Below are 14745 nucleotides of genomic sequence, written 5' to 3' on the forward strand. Positions count from 1 at the left end.
TAGACATCGCTTCTTGGGAAACTGATGCCCTTGGCGCTCTCGCTGGAGGATGCTGTGCTCTAGTGGCATAAAGACGTTTGAAAACAAGAGAACGCTGGTCATTAAGGAGAAGCGTGAGCGAAGGGAGCAGGGCTCAACTTCTGGAGACGTTTTCCCTTGCAACACCTGTGGGAAGTGCTGCGTATCCAGAATCGGCCTCTTCTCCCATATGAGGACACACACCGACAGATAAGCCTGCCTGCCTGCTCATCCGTCGGACCGACGGGAGACTCCATCAATCTATTCAGATATTGCTCGAGGAGGATCGAGCCAGCTACAAGTTAATGCCTGTTGGACTTGTGTTTTGCGGCTGTATAATCAGTACGGCCAAATTAATTCTCTGAAAGTTTCAACACAATTTATACGGAAAGGGATATTTCATTTTGCGGTCTGTTTTCTAATACCTCATTTATTAGTAACACAATCATAATTCTTTGAGCCCATACGCGACCTAACTTCAGAAAGTTTTTTTTTTAATTCTGGCATCGTAATCTAGACACAGGGAATTAGTCGCTTTGGTTGTTTCTTCCTCAAGTTCGTCTGCTGGGATCCGAACGTTTCTTTTCATTGTCTTTGTATCAGACCTTCGCGCATTTTTTGTTCATGACAATTCAGCTCTGGGCTGGGGTGGGGTGAGTGCATAGGCATCAATATTTTGTTTGTATAGCTTCAGGTTAGCACTCGATACTATCGATATTCCGTATTGATACATAAGCGTTCGTTGAAGTCTCGTGGGTTTTCATATGCAGTGTCCATTCTGTTATCTTTCTTAGTGCAGCTTCTTCAAGGTTTAAAGCTCCTGTTTGTTGCTGCTAGTTTCTTTTCTCGTATCGTTGTCTCTTCTCTGTTGTCTCCCCTTTTCCTTTCCCTAGTTTGTCCAAAATCCTAGTCCACCAGGATCCTTCGATTCCCTTCAGACATTTACATGAAAGGATCCATTTACCATGCCAGCTTACGCCAAGTGGGTTACACTGACTCGGGATGGAACAAGGCTGGATTGCATGAGTGACCTTCGCGGCGCTAAGTTTGCTTTTAATCCAAAGTGTTTGCTAATTCTATAGGCTTGGGAAATTCTTAACTTGCTTAGGAAACTTACCGCCGCTGGGGTCGCAACCCACCCCAATATATGGCAGAAATACTATATGACCAACCACCAGCAAAACAATACACACAATGATTCAGGTTGGCGTTTCTGCACAAATGCAGTGTCTCTTTTTCTCTGGTTTATGCGAATGAAACTCCACACGGCTGTATATATGACGATGATTTCCGACCATGACCATCACAACAGCAGGCGAGGAATCAGCTGCTGTCCCGATCATCTGGTTATCGCGGAAAGTAACATTCCCGCTCTCTCGTCCAAGAGGGCTTTAGTCGGCGTTAGGGTGGTCCCCAAATGCCCAAAGCTGCAACATTTCGAGCCAGTGCAGTCTTGCCTCCTAGTCTGAGAGTCATAGTCCTTCACAAAAGGACTCAGTAAGCTTTAAAAGAATTCAAATGGCAGTGGAGAAACCATTGATCATGCAGCTTTCACTTTGCTGTTGGCCCAACTGTAAGCTTACGCCATACTCCAGTGCAAGCCAGGGAAGCCAGACAGACAGAAACTGAACAGGCCCAGCTCCACATGATGGTTAACTCACTGAATAGACTTGTGTAACCATAACCATAGACACTAGAACTGAGATATTAGTGTCTATGCTGTAGCCAACGAGACCCCAGCACAACAGACAAGGTTACGACATTCTCCAGTACAAGCTGGGGAAGCCAGACAGACAGACATTGAACAGCTCCACACTGTGGTTATCTCACTGAATAGACGTGTGTGACTGTAGCCAACGAGACCCCAGCACAACAGACCAGCTGATGTCATGGGGGAAACCATACAGAGACATTGGACAGGGCCGTTTCCACTGTACTGACACGATGCTTTACTCACTGAATAGACAGTCCCACTGTAGCCAACGAGACCCCAGCACAATACACCGGTCGGACTCTTCATTGTCACTGGCGCGGCCATTGTTATCTCCCTGGCGGAAGAAACGTCGGTCAAGCGTGACCAGAGACAATGACTACAGGGTGTCAGTCGGGGTGGTGAACCTGTCGGCAAGACCAGGGGCTTGAATTACACACCCTTTGTTCTGTTCACATGTATTGACTGATACTGATACTTATGCTCCGTCGCTGTCAGTCAGACTATACACATCCGTCAAACTGGGTCACCGCTTGAAAAGCTACACTTGTACTGTGAGGAGGGGTGGGACGGATTGGGGGCGCGGGGAATTGGGGAGAGGGGCGTGGAGTTGGGTATGAATCGCCACCGGGTGTAGCTAGCGCTGTATTATTTAGTTGGGTTGTAGGTAGGGTGAATTTCATCCACACCTGTGCTCGTTTTGCTCACGTGGCGAGTCCATGAAATTATGTTCTTTTCTGTACAAAGCTAGTCACAACCTCCAGCCTGACACGTAGGTTGAAGCTGTGACATCTTCTCTCCAATGGCTGTCATCCATTCATTCGCCTGGAAATCAACATGCCATAATTCTGACATGCCATTATTGGTGTGACATATGTTTTGTGCGTATATACGTGCCTACATCCATGTGTATTGTTGTACAATACCTCATGGTCTTAACGTGTGTGCATGTGTGTGTGTGTGTGTGTGGCGTGTGTGTGTGTGTGTATGTGTGTGCGCGCGTGCGCGCGCGCGCGTGTGTGTGTGCGTGTGTTTGCGTGCGCGCATGTCATTTTTAGTAATATATACCTTTTTTGTTGGATGTTTTCATTTGTAAATATTGTGGTGCAATACCCTATTGTCTTAACATGAGTATGTGTGTGGGGGGAGGGGGGGGTAAGTCTGTTGTCAGCTATTGGGAATTCTTATTTGACTAGTTTTAATCTCTTCTTATGTTGCACATGGTCATTTTATGCTAGTGTTTACAACGAGCCTGTGATTGCACAACTTAATTTCCATGTGGATTTTTGATTTGATTTGATTGATTTGACTCAATGAACCTCCTCAAAAAATTGAAAGTGCAATGCGGAGCCCAGAGTGGCATGAAGCAATGCGCAACTTCCTGGTTCAAAAGGTTATACTCACCTGGACATACAGGTGTTAAGGGAAATGGGTGAACTGACAGGCTTGCTGTCAGAGCAACAACAACGAGCAGCCATATCTTGGAAGATCTGAAATCCAAAGAAAAGTGAAGGAGTACCTCAAAAACCTGGTACAAGGCCATCACACCATTGATCGCCTCATAGAAAGAAAAATAGAGAGAGGGAGCGGCCGTAAGTCATCTAGTAGTATGAAAGGCAGAGCACGTACGATTCTTTGCTAATCAAACGAATACATTATTTGTATCATTTCCAAACCAACATTGCGCAAAGTTTTGTGTGTGTGTGTGTGTGTGTGTGTGTGTGTGACCCCTGTTGAGGGATTTGGGACCTAATACATTATTTGTATCATTTCCAAACCAACATTGCGCAACTTTCTTCAAAGCGGAAGAGAGTCTCTCTGGTCATTTCCAAATACATTAGACTGAATAACACGCCAGTACTGAGGCATCAGACATCTTTTCCTTCCTCTCCTGCGGAAAATCGGAGGCAGGATGTGTGTGGGTGGGTGGGTGGGAAGGGTTGGGGTGCATGTATGTGCACGTATGTGTCAGGGGAGCTCTGTGTATGTACGAGTGCATATGTATGTTGATGTGTGTGAGTGCGTGCATGTGTGTGTTGGGGCTGGGGTGTGTGTATGTCTATGAAGTGGGTATTGTGGGAGCGACGGAATATAATATTATGAATGCGCGTGTGAATGTGTGTGTGTGTGTGTGTGTGCGCGCGCGCGCCGTGTGTGTGTGTCTGTGTGTGAGTACAGTGAGTGTATGTGCCGGGGCTCGTATGCTTTGATATGTAGTGATGGGCATGTGAACAGTTTGTGCTTTCATATCCGTGAGACTACATTTTTATTGCATATCTGGTGTGTGTGTGTTTATTCATTTATTTGTTTCATCGATATTGTTTTTTATATTATTTTTCATATTATTATTATCATCATTATTATTGTTGTTGTTATTTGTCTTTTACTTTTCTATTTATAATTTGCTTTGTTTTATTTTTTGTTTATTTATTTACTTGTCTATTCATTTTGTATATTCTATTTATCCATTTGTTTTTACATTTTTGTTTACTGTTTTAATTTATGAATCCATTAATACAATTTATTATCTATTTATTTAATTTTGAATCTTAATTTTACTTATTTTTCTTCTTATTTTCCCTCAAGGCCTGACTGAGCGCGTTGGGTTACGCTTTTAGGCATCTGCTTTGTAGATGTGGTGTAGCGTATATGGATTTGTCCGAACGCAGTGCCGCCTCCTTTGAGTAACTGAACTGAAGTCAAACAGGCCCTCGAATTTTGTTTCAGGAATGATAGGTTATGTGTTAAAGTGGTAAAGTGAAACGCACTTTCAAGATTCACGTTGGTTGTTCTGTCCGTCCAATATCTTTGTGAACTGGATGCGGTGGGGAGGTAAGTGGGTATAGACCCACTTTCTTATTTGTCTCCTCTTTGCCAACGTTGAGGATATTGTTTTATTTGTTTGTTTTGTTTTGTTTTGCTTTGCTTTGTTTTGTTTTGTTTTGTTTTGTTTTCGAATCCTTGGTGTTGGGTTTTGCTCGCGGAGTTCTTCAACTGTCGTTCTGCATAGCATGTTGCTTTCTTCAACAATTTTGTCCTGTTTGATAGGTCGGTTTTTTTTTTGGGGGGGGGGTAAATATATTTTTTTAAAGGGTGGGGAGTGGGGGAGTAATACTTACATTCTATTAGTTGTCGTGCTTATCTTTGATGAGTTACAAAACAAAACAAAAACAAAATTATTAATAATCATTAATAATCACTAAAAAGGAAACAGGAAAAAGGAGAATCTAAACTGCCATATCTCCCGGCATAACAATTCCACCGTAATCGTTGACCTTGGTCAAGTGATCAGTATTCTGTGTGTGTGTGTGTGTGTGTGTGTGTGTGTGTGTGTGTGTGTGTGTGTGTGTGTGTGTAGATATATATATATATATATATATATATATATATATATGCGCGCGCGCGCGCGTGTGTGTGTGTTATGTGTAATGCATACAAGTGAATAACCAAAATGCCCATTCTTAGGAGTAAAATAGACACGTAATCTGTAAAATTAGGTATTAAAAGATATATAAATAAATAAATAAATAAAAAGTTGGTGAACTGCACTTTGTTTTCATGGTGCTTGTTCGTTTTTTGCTGCATTGCAGTGTGTGCACTTTGTGTTCTCAGTGAGTTACGTGTGTGTGTGTGTGTGTGTGTGTGTGTGTGTGTGTGTGTGTGTGTGTAGCACTAGTTGGATGGAAATGTATATTACTTTTTGTGTCATAAGAAATGTATTGAAAAAAGAGATAGCCACTGTTTGCCTGATATGAGTGCAGTTACATTGCCTGTGGTCTTGGGAACTATCCCCAATGGCAAGTCATCCAGAAACACTAAATTCGATCACTGCATATATGTATGCATGTACGTACGGATGTATATATGTTTGTGTTATTCATCTATCGTGCATACAGTTGACTCTCTACTTCAGAGAAAATTCCAATGGCTCCTTACTTCATCATCATCTTCTTCTTCTTCTCCTCCTCCTCCTCCTCTACCACTACTTCCTCTTCTTCATTGACTCATTCATACAGGCATGTAGGGGAGCTACCAAGGTTACACAAACATGCTCTAGGCTATATAGGGCAGATGCAAATATCGTGACAACAGAGGAAAGAGATTAACCGTGTCTTCATTTTTAACAAAGAAACTGACGGAATGAGAAAGGGAATTCAGATCTTTGAGATTGTTGAGTAGCCATGCAGTGGAGTCAAGAGGCGAGCGTGGCCGTCATCTGCTGTTGTATCCTGCGGAACGCACTGGACATCACAGTACTGAGAAGGGGTAGCATCCCAAGTAGGCTACCAGGTGGACGTAGGTGAAACCTTTAAGGGTTAAACGTTTGACAAGGAGACTGCATATCCTGAGATGGAATGCTTGGGGGTGTGGGAGGCAAGGGGCTCATGTGGACAACTTCTGGTTGAGGCTGACTTTCGAACAGAGGCTTTTGAGGAAAGACTGGTTATAGAGTCAACTGATATTTTGGGGGCATTTGTGTGGAACATATAGAGCTCAGAAAGGTTCGTATTGGCTTAGGTATCATAGTCAGTGGCTTCAGTAGTGTACACACCTCAGGTCACTCTGACTAAAGTCAGGAGAAGAAGACATTATCCAGAACTCAGATGCGCCGAACATATCTTGTCTGCAGTGGCGACTTTTTTTCTTTCTTTTTTTATGATGTCGAAGTCAGTCATGACTGATGTAGATAAAATAAGTTTTAGTCTTTGACAAATCTTTAGTATGATGATAAAAGAACGAAATGCCCATCAATGCAGTTGCTCAACATAAAATTATCCTGTTCCCAACACGCAACTTTCAGTTCGCCAAACATTCGTTTCTGATTGGTGAGCTCCGATGTTTTCCGTTTTGTTGTTGAGCAGAAATGATACATGAGCCATGAGGGCTTTGCCTCTTGTTCCATTGTGTAACACACATGAAAATGTTAGTCATATTACCCCGTTTTTCGCCGTCATTTGATGACGACAACCAATGTTGCGAAATGTAATACTTGCTTTTACGTCGTTAAAACATTTAAAAAGTTTGAGCATGTGACGCTTTTTTTAAAACAAAACCCAAGCGGCGACGTGTCACAAGTCGAGAAGGCCAACACAACCGACCAAACCAAGAAGCAAAACCGGCCAATAGCAAGTCAAGCAACATTCTGATTGGTAAGTATACGTTTTAGATTACGTGTAATAGAAATGTTGTCACTTGTTCGAACTTTGCTAACATCAAAAGTTAATTCTAAAAGAAAAGACTTACGTCATAACCGAAGATTTCATTTCAGCCATTTGGCCAATCTTAGCATATTGTCCGCGTCTACGGTTTGTGACTTGAGACAAATCTGGCCACAACACTATGGATTGGTTCATGTGCATTGTGCTGTATTCTGCTCTTCATTTTATTTCAAGACTACGCGAGGAAGTCCTGTCTTTTTTATACATTGGTAACATTCTTCAGGACGTTGAAGTGTAACATTTTGAAATATTTCGTACTGAACTCAGATGAGAAATCTTGCCACATGCTTCGCCAGAAGGCTTAAACTTGGTCGTCAAAGAGCTTCCATGTCAATGTACAAGGTCACACTCTGAATCGGGTGTCTGCAGCGTGCCCCATGCAGTGTGTGTCAATCACACTGTCAGTAATGATCTACTACATACATACTGTCACTGTCAGCAATTACGTATAATATACTATTAGTAATTTTGCAGTACCACTATAATGTTGTTGCTAGTTAAGAATAACATATAATTATCAGTATTTTTGAAGTTACGTATTGATCGGTAGTTATGTGGGGCATGTGAAATATATTTGTGATAGAAGCAATGGCAGGTACCACAACAAGCAGATCTAGCAGTGAGCGTCGGATTGGTGAAATCTGCAACTCTCTTGTCTACTGCAACACAGGGTCAGTGTTCTCACTTGTTGGGCATAGTAAGTGGATGCCGGCCGTTCGTTTTGAAGGCGTTTCTAGTCTGTCCCAGTTATGCTCTTCCCTTGGCTCCCGAAAATATATCTGTCCACCGACAGCTTCAGTTTTCTGCTACTGTGTCTGTGTGGGTGGGAGCGTGCGTGCGTAATTGTGTGTGTGTGCGCGCTCGCGCTCGCATGCATGTGTATTGTGTGTGTGTGAGAGAGAGAGGTGGGGGGGCAGGGGGGACCGAAAATTTAATTTCAGCATCGGCCCTTTAGAAAGGCTAGTCACGTCACGATGTTCCATTTCGACGTAGAATGGAACAGTGACTTGAAGAAAATACTAAATCAGTCCTGGCAGTTGGTTATAAGTCTAATTGTCTTTTAACATGAACTGTCTCCACTTAGCTAAACAAAATACTGCGTCTTTGTGCGTCTTTACACACAGCGGGAGTCTATGTAATAACCGTGTGTTCTGGTTGTGTGTCTGTAAGTACGTATGCATTCATTATGCATTTGTTACATGGATGCGTGTCCGTTGTAAGTTTTTACAAATCCCTTTTCCCTGGAAATACTTTGCTGATACCAAATTTGGCCCGCTTGAAAACAGATTTTTTTCCCCACAGTCTTATTATGACAGTGCACTTCTAGGAACGGTACCAAAAATTGCACACACACACACACACACACACACACACACACACACACACACACACACACACACACACACACAAAGAAAAAAAAAAGATAACATAAAATGAAATAAATGCTTCCACAGTCATTTTACTGTTGCAATCTTACTTCTTATCACAATTTTCACAACAGTTTAGCGCATTGCAAATTTTCCTCTCATGTTTGATTTGTCATGAGCAGAGCAACGCGGTGCTGAGAAACAAGATGTTCTAAGTTCGTGAGGCTTTTAAAAAAAAAAAAAAAAAAGGCTCAATCATTTCGCATTTCCTGATGCGCAGGGCAACAAATTCAATGTTTTACTCAGTGTGTGTTTACACACAACGTGAGTATGTAATAACCTGGTGTTTCGGCTGTGTTTCTGCGTGTATGTATCTGTTTGTGTTTGTCCATGATAAACTGAAACATTTTCTCTGGAAATACATTGTTAGGATCCTTTTTCTATTTCCATTCTAATTTCGATCAACAAAAAGGGAAAACTTCTTTCCAATCGTACCAATTATAGGTTACACGTCGTCCGGGTAAATCCGGACTTCGGGATTATGGACGTTTTATTTCCTGTAGTGTCCAGTTTAGTCTTGATTCGCATCCGGATCCACAAGATTTTATTGGGTCGCTTCCGGTTCGTTGCCGGAATTTGTTGTGGAAAAATAGTCTCCCATTCTATGTCTTGTTTGTAGTTAAAACAATAAAAGAAAAAGAAACTGCTGGACAGAACACACAGAATGACACAACCACACGATCGACATGTTTCTTGCATACGAATATTTCATGAGAGAAGCGAAGCCTTCAAGACTCACTTGTGACACGCGCTGTATCCAGTAAAGGAATCATGAGAGATTTTTTTTTTTTTTATCGTTAAAATGGTTCCCATATTAAATATTGATAAGCTTTGGAGGGGAAAAAAGGCCTGCTAGCTGGATCAGACCAGAATGTTCTATTCAGAAACAGACGTCTAGTCTAATCTTCTTGACATGTCTCGATTGTTTAATAAATTCTTTTAATTGGCCGTAAAGGAGACGTTGACATCGCTTAGGCACACTGCAACATATATAGATCTACACAAACCAATCCTAACTGAAAGAAATGTTTATGATTCATTTTTTCTGTTATGTTCTTTCCGGTTAATTCAGTATCCAGTTTAGAATATTCATATGCAGTAAACACGTTGATGGTTTAGTGTCACTGTTTGTGTTCTGTCTAGAAATTATATTTCTTTCCTTGTAATTGCGAGCAAGTAAAACGATGTCATGCCGTCTTCTTACCAAGCATAGCCTACGTTCCAGCAAGGGTAAACGGCGGTTTCGGACTCCGCAAGTAGCCTCAAAGAAATAAACCGTTAATGATCCGGAAACTAGTACCGTTTAAATAGGGAGACATAGTTATAACGTATTATAGGTATGACAGTGAAGATTTTTTACCTACTATATCTAAGCCAAATATGGGATTGGCAGACAAAGTATTTCCAGAGAAAATGGCATTGTTAAAGTTTAACACACACACACACACACACACACACACACACACACACACACACACACACACACACACACACACACACACACACACAACCGAACACCGGGTTATAATATAGACTTATTTACACAAGTGAGTCAAAAATAGGGTCATTAATTAACCAGAAAGAACACACCAAAATGTGTAATCAACGGCAGTTATCTCGCCATTCTGCATACGTTTGGTGTAGCCACTTGCAAAGCTGTGGAAAATATCTACAGATAAGAACGTATACCTTTGAGTTGTTCAGATATTAGTGAAATACAGATCCCATTCCATTACGACTGTGTCGCACCAACTACGCGTTTCAACAGACCTATATAAATTCGGTTGTTTTTGTTGTTGCTTTTTTATGGTCAGCATAGAAATACGATTTGGATCAAGATACACAATGTAAGCGTCTGAATATAGTAATTCAGTTGTAAATACGAAATAAAATTAATAACCCTACCCCTCCCTCCAACAGATTTCCAAAAACTGGTTTTGTGTAGAGCGTTAAGATCTTTTGTCGAAGTCGGAAAGCCGCGATGAAAACCGGGACATTTTGAAACTTTTATCTAAATCTATTATATAGAAAAATAAAATAATATATAATAAATTACGTGGGAGAACGCCGACCATGCGTTTTACGAAAGAAATCAACAAACTCGAAATCCGCGAAATTAGGTCGGTGCCCAGTGGATACCATGAGAGATGGAGAAATTTCAATACAGAAAACCAGATCTAACCATTCTAGATCTATGTGCATACTGATGGCCATGCGTTCAATATTGCTCCAGTTGTTTTGTAAAAGGTTAACGTAACTATCAGGTATGTGTGAGCGCGTGCCTTTAACAGTTGAAGTTTTCTGTATGATATTCGCATATATGGGTTCAGCGTTTGTCCCAGTCGGCGGGAAACCTGCTGCACATAACAATTTGGGCCTCTATGTTTCCATCCATAAAAGTGAACAGTTGTTGATTGATTGGGTGTGTGTGTCTGTCTGTCTGTTAAAAACCGCATAGAAGTGTGTGTGTGCAGGAGCGTGTGTGTACGCGTGTGTTTGTGCATGCGCGCGCGTGTGTGTGTGTGCCCAATGTACTCTGCCATTCTTTATTTTCATACCAGTCTATGTTCATCCCTTGCAACGAAACAGTTGTTTGATACGTATTAGAAAAACAGAGAGAGAGAGAGAGAGAGAGATTCTCGATTTCAACAGTTACAAGATCTGGGAAAAGACGCCATAATGACGTCAAAACCCACAGCGGTTGAATTCGTTAAGAAGATCCTCACCCCTACCCCTAAAAATAAGAACCGCCCAAAACTTCTACAGGGTGCACTTCTACGTGTTAAAGGTTAAAGCCAAAAATGTTACCGGGATAGACGTGTAAACTCGTTATATTACGTCATTCGATTCAGTCGTAGCCAGTTCCATGTCATTGCAAAAGATTAGTGTTTCATCAGCACGAAAATAAGACGCTGTTTCAGTGAGTAATTGGCCAACATTTCGTGGAACGTTGTTTCTGATTATTGTACACTTCTTGCAACCGAAGTATGCATTTGTAAAAACAACAACTAATAGGTAAATGAAGTAACCTTATTGTGTGGCAGGAGTGAGGAGGAGGAAGGTGGCAGAATGGTTAAGACGCTCAGCACGGTCTGCCGTGAGGGTCTGGGTCCAGTTCCCGCTCTCGCCCTTTCTCCCAGGTTTGACTTGAAAATCAAACTAAGCGTCTAGTCGTTCGGATGAGACGGTAAACCGAGGTCCCGTGTGCAGCAAGTACTTGACGCACTGAAAAAGAACCCTTTGCAACAAAAGTGTTGTCCTCTGGCAGAATTATCCAGACGAAAACCACCGTGCTCTGATAGGTACACAAACATATATGCATGCCCTGAAGGCCTGACTAGCGCGTTGGTTTTGCTGCTATCAGGCATCAGTCGGCCTAACAAATTTGATGTAGCATGTAAGGATTTGTTCGACGCAGTGACGGTTCCTTGAGAAACTGAAACTGTGGCTTACCGGCGAACACTGAAGAGATAGCTGGCTGATCAAAACCGACTGTTCTTATTGGTGATCTACAGCTCATATTTTCGATGATCACAACACACGACATCCAAACCCAGATTACAATAAAAGTTTGATACTAACTACTCCAGTTAGGATATCTATTGGGAACTTGATATACTTTTGAATTCATCTGAATGAAGCATAGAATTGTCAGTGTGTCCACTTTTTGATCAAACAGTTCAATCAATCAATGTCGCGAAAATACTTTCACACGCTTTTTTTTCCCTTCAAACTAAGACCATTTCTTCTCCCAGTGTCTGTTGAGATGAAAACATGGCCTCTTGAAGTTCGTGTCATTATTAATACAGTTCATGATATTGAAGCAATGTAAGTTGATCTACTTTTTGATTCACTTGTGTAAACAAAGTGAGTCTATGTTATAACCCGATACTCAGTTGTCTCTGTGTGTATCTGTATGTGTGTATGTCTGTGTGTCCGTGGTAACATTTAACATTGCTATTTTCTCTGGAAATGCTTTGTCTGTCAATAGCAAATTTGCCTTGAAAGTAATGGGGGGAAATCACAGTCTTACCAATAATAGGTTGTAAGTCTCCCGAATAAAACCGTGTTTCCGGATCATTAACGATTCATTTCGTTGAGGCTATTTCCGGAATCCGAAAACACCATATTACTACTGCTTTCCAATTTCCAGAACGTAGGCTTTGCTTGGTAAGAAGGCGGCATGACCTCATTTTTCTTGCTCGCAATTAAAAGGAAAGAAATGAACTGAATATTAACAATAATGAACATAAACGAAAATTTGAATCGACCGTTTCGCTGAGTTTCAGACAGCCTTGTCTAGGCTGGTCTGTGCAGATCTTGTTTCTTTCTTGTTCACAATTAAAAGAACAGAAATACAAATTCTGGACAGAGCACACGCAGTGACACAAACTACATCATCATTGACGTGTTTAATGCATATGAATATTTTAAAGTGGATATTGCCCAAGATATACCAAAATAACATGATTTAAACATCTTTATCACTTTAAATACTGCAGTCGATTTACTATGCTTAAAGAAAGCATGCTTAAATGTGTTTGTTTTTTAACATATTGATAGATCCGCAATAGTGCTGTGACTGAGACAATTTCTTTCCACCCAAACATGCTGGGTTCGATTCTGCTCTGAGGCTTCTTTTTATGCTTTGTTTTGTTTTGTTGTTGTTGTTTTTTAACCTGAAGTTTTAAATAACAAATACAGAACACATTTTGACGACTATTTTATTTGTTTTGTTTTTAAAGTATCAGAAGTGAGTCTTGAAGGCCTTGCCTCTCTTGTTATATTCTATTTTCAAATCTTATCTAAAAATAAACATTTAACACATTCTCAGTCTTTAACCTTGAGTCCAACAAATGAAACAAGCAGTTTTTTGTGCGTGTGATTGTCACACTTGTTAGGGAATGGTCATTGAAGCACACCCATTAATACTCTAGTCCACACAAAATGTACACTTTTGCACGATGTGGAAATATATTCATTTATCTACGCGCTTATGTGTAAAAAGGATGTGACTCTGTGACTGTGAGTGGGAAAAAAGTGTGTGACAACTGCGAAAAAAAAAATGTATCACTACTGTTCTTTGTCTCAAGAAAAAAAAAATGTTTACTTCCATGCACTTGATTAACTTTCTTCTTTCTTGTGGCAACGTGACTGCGTTTTCTCCATTCATTTCATTCTCTGTGCATCTTCCTTGTTGATGTTTTCTTTCACCGTGGCTGGTAGTAGTTGTTGATTGTGTGGACTGTGGACCAGGAATTTTGTGTCAGTATCTCTGTATCAAGAACTCTGTACCAGAACCATTTGATGGTGGTTTCTAGAATGCTACAAGCCCTGTCTCTTCAAACCTTTCTCGTCCATTCTGGATCAGCTTTGTCTTCAGTTGATAATCTCTGTGGTACTTGGGTAGAGATGATGAAAAGAGTTTGTTTGGTCTCCCGTTCTCTACTTCACTTTCTTTTCAGCTCGTATTCTTCCTGACAGCTCTAAGTCAGTTCGTTGTACGTACGGTTCCTGGTTGCCTTGCTTGCAGTGTCCTTTGACAGAACCAATCAAAGATCTGTAGACTTGCTGATTCCTGATTCTCTCACACTCGCTGTCTTCTTGACACCTTCAAACCGAGCCACCCGATCCATGCTTCTATTTCTCCAGGAAGCGTTTACCTCCGTCCTGCCTGTCTCCTCTATCGTCAGTTCTGATCTAACTTTTCGTGATAAGTTACTTCCTTCTCTTAGTTCCGTTGTTTCCACGGTGAAGTTAGTTGTTGTCTATTGCAAGCCAATACTTCTATGTGAATATTAAATTGATGTGTTTGGTTCTTGTCCTGTTCGTGTCTCTGGGTTATCATACCCAATGTGATTTTGCTTACCAACTCTCCACATACATGAGTTTTTTGTTTGTTTGCTGCAAGCCAGTAGTCCTCTGGATGTGAAGTTCGTTGTGTTGGTTGCAAATGCTCTTGAGTGTCTTGCCTATGGTGCTGAAAACAATTTAACTTTGTGATGATAATTAATCGTCGTCCACGGTCATTCAAACGAATATTCTAGGTGAGCTGCGAATGAGGTAAACATTAGGTCACGTGATCTCTCTAGGTCAATTTAATGACTATTAGGTTCAAATTTACATGACAACTATCCATGGCAATGATGTTGAGACATCCAGAGCCAAGACTGAAACGTATTCAAAATGTTTTTAATGAAGTCACTGAATCATTTTGGCAATTCCACGGTTTATCGAAGATACCTTCTTGAAGGCACCTTAGATGATTCAGTAGAACAGTTCTAGTGTGAAGACGTGTCTTTGGGGTGATACAGATATGAGTGGAGAGTTTGTTTGCCAAATGTGTAATGGGTTCTTGACGTGACTCAAT

The sequence above is a fragment of the Babylonia areolata genome, chromosome 22 (assembly GCF_041734735.1).
Source record: "Babylonia areolata isolate BAREFJ2019XMU chromosome 22, ASM4173473v1, whole genome shotgun sequence".
Taxonomy (NCBI): domain Eukaryota; kingdom Metazoa; phylum Mollusca; class Gastropoda; order Neogastropoda; family Buccinidae; genus Babylonia; species Babylonia areolata.